Below are 7,210 nucleotides of genomic sequence, written 5' to 3'. Positions count from 1 at the left end.
ATTTGATTACATATAGAATTAGGTGAGGTTGGAACGAGACTCTTTTTCCACTCGTTTTTATTTTTGAGAAAGTTAGAACGGGAGGCGATCGAGACCTTTCCCCTCTTACCAAACCGCCGGGCTGGACCGCTACGCTAGGGTTCCTGCCCCCACCGCCGTCCTCTCCAGTTTTGTACCGCTAGGGTTCCCGTGCACTAATTAGACAGTTGAGCACGTTTTGATGCAAAATCTGACAAGCAGGTCCACATATTAGTGCCACCGTGGCGCCAGCCTGGACAAGAACCTTCCAGAACCCCTAGTCCCTCCTCCCGCCCGCCTGTTCGCTCGCAGGCACTACCATCGCAGCCCTCAAGCTCCTCGCGCCCGCCGCCCGTGGCCGCTGCCACCGTCGCCCGCCTTCGTGCCCGCCCTCAAGCTCACCGCCCCAATCTCTCGTTCTCCAGCCCGAGATCTCTCTCCGCTGGATTTCTCTCCCTCGCGCGCCCTATCCCGTCCCTACTGTCTCTCCCTCGCATGTCCTCTGCTAGCTCCGGCGCGCGCCGATGTTTCCCCACTGCCAGTGCCTGCGCCGTCGCCCGCTAGCCACGCGCTTGCTGTTTCCACTGTTACTGTTTCAGCGTGTGCCCCCAACCTCCTCCGACGCCGCCCCCTGCTCCACCTCTCCCTGCCTGCCCGACCTCTCCCGGACGGAGGTCAAACCGATCGGATCCCTGAGGCGAGCGCTTACGGGGAGTGGCCGGAGCGGACTGCCATGGGGATAAGCTCGCGAGCCGGCGGGAAGCTCCGATGTGGGAGCGGCTCCTGCAGCCGGGGGTCATGACGGCAGCAGACGTGCGGGACTATCTCGATGAAGAGGAGCCTCGCGACGACGCGGGGAGTCTTTACAGCGGTGGCTCTGGCAGCGATGGCATTCGGCCGGAGTTGAGGAAGACGAGCGTGGAGTGGCTCGTCCTCGGTCCTCTTATTCCTCCTCCCCCGGCAGCTAGGTGGAGAAGAAGAAGAAGTGACTCACTGAAGAGGAGGAGGCGGGCGACTGGACGAGGGCCCTAGCGAACGAGGGGGCGGAGAGCATCGTGCTCGCGCCCTCGGGTTCTTCTGAGTGCTTGGTTCTCCAACATGGCGCCAACCTGGCACTGACATGTGGATCCGCTTGTCAGATTTTGCATCAAAACGTGGTCAACTGTCTAATCAGTGTGCGGGAGTACCTCTGTTCTCAAAAGTGGTGCTCATTTGAATTTTTTTTTAAAAATTGTAGTTTCACTACAAGATTGCCCAAACTACTCCCTACTTTTTTTCTCGGGTAGGCCTAGGTCTTTGAATCCCTCGCCTGGTCCCCTGGCCCATCTCGCTGCCGTCGCTAGTCTTCCTCCTCAGCGAGCGCCGCCACCGCTGCCGAGCGCCCCAGCCCCCTCGTTCCGTCGCTCGTCTTCCTCGTCGCGCGAACCCCTCCACCGCAGGTATCTATCTCCCTTTCAATTCTCTCGTTCCCGACCGTTTCTCCTCCCATCATCACCCCACGAACAGATCCCGCCCTTTAGCTCCCCGTTTCATCTCCTTAATCTTCCCCAATTCGTAACTGAGGCAAAAATCAAGGAAGGGAGGCTGCCCTACCGGGTCCTCCGCCCTTGACTTCTGTAGTAAACATAAGATTCTTATCAATATTGTTTATTTTTTTTTCTCAAACAGTTCTTCAGGTGCTCTGGTACTAGGATTTAGGATGCCTCGAGTTGGAGACCCAGGAGCATCATCTATCTTAAGGCTCACAGCGGAGTTCGGATACCTTTCTTCCATCATCGCAGCCCGATGGATTGACTGCAACATAGCTTTCGGACGGCCTTTGTTATTATATAACCTCGTGTGGTTAGTTCTTGACAAAATAGACTCACCCTATGCAAGGCCCTGGACACTTTTTTAATGTAACATTTCACAAAACCACACTTTTGAGGGTGAAAACAATGCTGACTAATTTAACCAGCTCGCCCGCGCCACACATATGTGGAAGCAAGCGAAGTACTGGTGCTACCAAGCCTTGTAACTCTACTGTGCTATCAATATGCGGTTGCACTACCAAAAACTTCAAAAAAACCTGGATTTTTGGTAGCATTGGCATAATATCTATCATGCTAATTGGAGTTAAATCCAAATTTGATCCACCCATTGAGGTACAAAATAGATTAATTTTGCCACCCATGATTAGCAACCTGGAGGAAGAGAAATCTTGAAGCTACTATTTGCTGCAGAATTTTTCATTTTGTTTCTCTTGACATGCTTTGTGTTTTGAAATGAATTTTTGCAGCACGGTAAACTATATCGCAAGCTGGTTACGAAAAAACAGATGTTTTAATAACTTACTCTTAGTGTTACTGCACATTGGTAGCACGGTAGCCCCACAAGGCTTGGTAGCACTATAACATTTCTTGTTTGGCAGCTGTCAGTACTGTTGCAACCCTTGGGAATGTAGTTTTGTGAAATACTATACCAGTGAGAGCGAGTGCTTCTCTGAAATGGAACAACCCTTGGAGATTTGGTCTTGCTGAGGTTGTTTTGTGAAATGCATGCTTTAAAGTGTAATTCTGTGAGACACCATGCAAAATAAAGTGCTGTTGGTTTTCATGTTATGTCAAATGAAGATTGGACTTTTGTGTTCTCAAATAAGGTGTGGTTATGTGTTATGCATGATTAATAGTGTACTCTTATAGTTTTATTAAAGAAGTGTAGTGTTACATAATTTGCTGTCCCGATACCAATGAGCAACCCCAGCAACGCTCCCAATTTGAGGATCTGCGTCACACGCATGAATCAGGACTACTTGAATTTCAGCCACCTCCATTCTCCATAGCATGGCTAACTTAAGTTTTTTGGAAGCACTTCCCTGGGCAAGTCTCTGAGACCTCTTTGCAAAAACCTTAAGAGATTCGAGGAAAAGAGAATGCATTGATTTCTCTTAGATATTTATCTCAATAAAAGAGATCTTTGATTACATAATGACGTACATTGTTGATGTGGCAGTTACGCATTCCTGTTACAAGCTGCAACAACAACAACAACAACTAAGCCTTTTGTCCCAAGCAAGTTGGGGTAGGCTAGATATGAAACCCAAACAGAAGTTTGTGGGGCAGTTACGCACTCCTGTTACAAGCTGCTCCTTATAAAATTTAAAGAAAAAGTTGCCTGACAAAAATGTGTTGGCCCTTTTAAACAAGTGCACTGCAGCATGTGCTATGCCTGGAGGAGCTTAGTTGCTTCCAAAAGAACTGGAATCTAAGAGTAACTGGTGGCGAGTAGCTTCATATTTCAGTAAGCTTATGCTCAGTCCTTGATTGCTGTAGCAACTTCACAGGACTTTGTATGGACAAACTGCAAATTTCAAATGGCCATCTTGCTCCTAGCAATGCAGATTCACTGTTACAGATTATTAGATGCACTCTCCTGAAATGTATTTTGAACATTGATATTGCACTCGTGTACTAATTAACATAAAAGTTTAGTTGTATGACATTCGTTTCCAAATTATTCATTTTGTATGATGCATTATGTCATCGAGGTTTTATTTTATGTTCTCTGCAGATCTGGTGTCTTCAGGTGCTGCTTCTCTTTTTTGTGGACTTTGTATTTCATGTTACTTTGTATTTTCAGTTATTTCCTCATGTTCTGCACCATGGCGATTGACAACATTGCTCTAACTGCCGTAGTTCCTGTTTTGCTCCATTTTGATCAGCGCCACTGTTATTGCTGTAGTTGCCTTAATTCCTTCTGGAGCGCCACATTATATATTCTACATTTTTCCATATCCATGTATGCACCCTTGTGTGCCACCACTATGTGTACTCCATGTTTTCTTTTTGCATGTATGGTATATTTATCTCTAGTTTTTTCAGGTTCGAGTACTTTGTTTGTCCACAGAGGTGCCAATTTGTTTAGTTTTATTCTTTTAGCGTGTGCTTACTTTTTTTCTAACTTATCGTATGCTGTCAGAGAGAGGGATGGGATGTGTTGGGAGGTTGGCTGTGCTTTTGAGGGGCTGCCACCATATGAGAAGCAAGTTTTTTTGGCTGTGCCTTTGCTGCACTCTGAATGCTAATTATATGTATTATCTATTGCCCAATCTTTGTTTGGGTTTGCTCTCCTAACTTTTAAGTTTCTTAAATAGAGTGTGGTTGTTTCCTGATAAGGAGTCGATCTAGGAGAGTAAAATCTCAAGATATAAGCATCTCAGTTTCATTGTTAATATTTCGAACAGATAAAGGTCTGTTCGATTCAGGGGCTTCTATATTTATCATCACTTATTTACAATGTCAGATTAAGGTCAGCATTTCCTTTCTTTTTTTCCTGCCTATTCAACTATTTATGTCGCAAAAAGTATTTAGGTTTTCCCTGAATTCTGGTTTCAAAGCTAATTGATTCCTGATGCTATTCCACGCTGCTGAGTGCTTTGGTGGTTTCATAGTTCATTTTGTCCAGGGTACAGAAGGTCGTTATTCTGTTTTATGAGATGAATACAATCTGATCACGTCTCTCCTTGTGCTATCATTATAGCTATATAGACTGTAGGTTTCTAGGTTGTCATGCAGTTAGCATACCGAGGATTTAGGGCATCAGAATATTCACTATTTGTGATAACTTGTATGATGCAAGGAGTGTGGTGCAGCTGTTGTAATTGAGGTAAGTGACAGTCAAGAAGGTAGTATATCGGAGCTATGTAAACTGTTTGGCATCAATCTAAAGGGACATACTCTTCTAGTTCTCTCTATGCTATCATCAATTCTAGGGGTGTACAGTCCATTTTCCTCCCTGTGGTTTGGAAACTTAAAATTCCTCCTAGAGTTCAGTGTTTCTTTGGCTGGTAGCTCAGAATAAATATCATGACCAGAGATAACCTAAAGAAGAGAAATTTAAAGAAGCCTGAGCTATGTGTGTACTGTGATGAAAAAGAATCCATTCATCATCATCATCTGGTCAGAGTTCCTTCTTTGGTGTACAAATCTCTGATTTTGAGTCTTTAGCCAGCTTATGAATTTCTGATTAAGGAACAAACACATGATGGTTTAAACAGTCTCTTCTGCTATACTGTGGGGAGTGGGGAGGTATAGGAATGATTTTGTGTTTAACCACTCATTCTTCCTTGTTACAAGGAGTGGAAAGTTCTTTACAAATTACAAGGAACTAGAGGGAGAAAAACCGGAGCTCTTTAGCAGAAGGATCATGCAAAAGCTAAGAAGTTCTTTCCAACAAAGATGGTGCTAAACAGATTCGCTCGTGGAGGTTAGCTCCTGTCATCAGTTGGTGCATCAACGGAGCGAACAAGCACATCTGATGGGGCGGCTGCAACAAGCTTGCTGTCGTTGAATGCACTGGGTGGTTTCATAAGCAATCTGGATGTGTGATGTCAAAAAATGGCTCGGTCTGTCGTTTTTGTTCGAATTTTAGTACGTAGTAGTATTTCTTTTCTTTCTCTAGCCTTACATTTGTTTTTAAACATCGTTGTGATGTAGAACCTTTGGAAGCACGGTCCCACTCCCTTTGGGAGGATGGATGTTATGGTTGTCGTTGAGGTGTTTTCCCTCCCTGATGATAAAAAGGAAAACTGTCTGGCAATTTCATTGGTCCGCTACATCCATACTGTTGGAATATTGCCGTATTTCTTTTCTCACAGAAATGGCAAAAAGGTATGTTGCAGTCTACACGGTACTGTTTGCTGAATCCCATTACGTACCTGGGATTTATGTTTTTTTTGTCAAGGCTATATTACTGCTAAGCCATAGATTAACTTCCCTTCACGGGTTTGCATCTTACAGAACACAGGCTCTTTTCACGGGTTTGCTTCTTACAAAACACAGCTGGTCACATTCCGGTCTGAATTTAAAAAACAATACAGCATCCGAAGCAACGAAAATGGCCATGGCAGCTTGACAAGATGGACACGAAAGCAAGCCCACGTGTAGTCGTGTTGCAAGATTTACTACTTCCTACGATGACATCCTCGTGTGTAGTCGTGTTGCAAGATTTACTGCTCCCTCGCTTTGAACTAAAACTAGTTCAAAACCGCACCAATCTCTGTGAAACGGAGGGAGTACTTCCTAACGATGACATCTGAATAAACGAGACAGATAAAAGATGGATCCTCTAATTACTTAAGCACATTTTATGTAATCTATCTCAAGATTTTCATAAAATATGTTTAAGTAATTATGATGAATTCCATCTTACATTTGATCTGTTATGTCAGATGTAATGATTAATATTTAAATGTAATCATTACTGGTTTTGTGTATTACTAAGGTTTAGTGCTCTCAGTCTACGCATGTCCTGGAAAATATCTAAATAAAACCTGCATCGGCCGGGGAGCCAAGAGAACGGTAACTCGGTTTGGAGGTCGAGCTCCGTGTTGCCTGCCGAGTTACTAACCTTTTGGAACTGCGAACAAAATACACATGTATGTATTGAAACATTAATCAGATTTTTTTTTCTAATACTGATCCTAAATTGACCTTTTTGAGTTTGAGGAGACGGATGCACCGAAGCATGCCTCTTTAAAAAAATGAGTAAATTTCAGAAAACTACCCATTATGTGGTTAGATTTTTACAAAACCATATTTATCGCTAATTGTCTAAAGAAACCATCACTCTTTGAACGGTCGTTCTCAGAAAATCAAATCCGCTAGATTAACTCATTCGACAGCATTTCTGACAACCGGGGCTGCATGTTATATAGCACGTGTCCCAGGTGAGTCGTTTTCTTTGAACACGTCTGATCTGGTCCCAACTCGACCCATTAATCTTGGTCTTCGAAACCACAATAGTGACAAGATTAATGGGTCGGGTCGGGTCCAGATCTGACGTGCCAAATAGAAGGATCAGCCTGTCCACGTGTCATATTGCAAGCAATCAGCGATAAGTGTGGTTCTGTGAAAACATAACAACAAGCAGTGTGTTTTTTCTGAAATTTACTCAAAAAATATTGTCACTAACTCACTATGCGGTGTCTTTTCTTCACTTTTTTTGGGTCTCATTTATCAATTTGCATCGAAGTTGACACATAGGCTCTGCTCATCTGGCAGAGCTACCATATAACTATACACCATGCCGAATACGTATGGCTTTAGAGCATCTTCAGCCGGCCCCCCTAAAGACCCCCAAACGAAATAAGGATGTCGGTTCTGAAAAACCCACCCAGCTCACTCCCCTAAATCCAAAAGGTAGCCGACGTGGC

At 44.2% G+C, this 7,210-nt stretch overlaps 1 long non-coding RNA gene across 1 annotated transcript; it reads left to right on the top strand.

Moving 5' to 3' along the window:
* The first annotated feature begins 5,044 nt into the window (after window positions 1-5,044).
* On the top strand, window positions 5,045-6,274 carry LOC112269748. Its single transcript, XR_002961690.1, has 2 exons — window positions 5,045-5,666; window positions 5,796-6,274. It is a non-coding gene; the product is annotated as an uncharacterized LOC112269748 (long non-coding RNA).
* Window positions 6,275-7,210: the final 936 nt, after the last annotated feature.

This window comes from Brachypodium distachyon, chromosome 1 (genome assembly GCF_000005505.3).
Source record: "Brachypodium distachyon strain Bd21 chromosome 1, Brachypodium_distachyon_v3.0, whole genome shotgun sequence".
NCBI lineage: Eukaryota > Viridiplantae > Streptophyta > Magnoliopsida > Poales > Poaceae > Brachypodium > Brachypodium distachyon.
The sequence above is the reverse complement of the archived record's forward strand: the minus strand, read 5'-3'. Positions and strand labels throughout refer to the sequence as shown.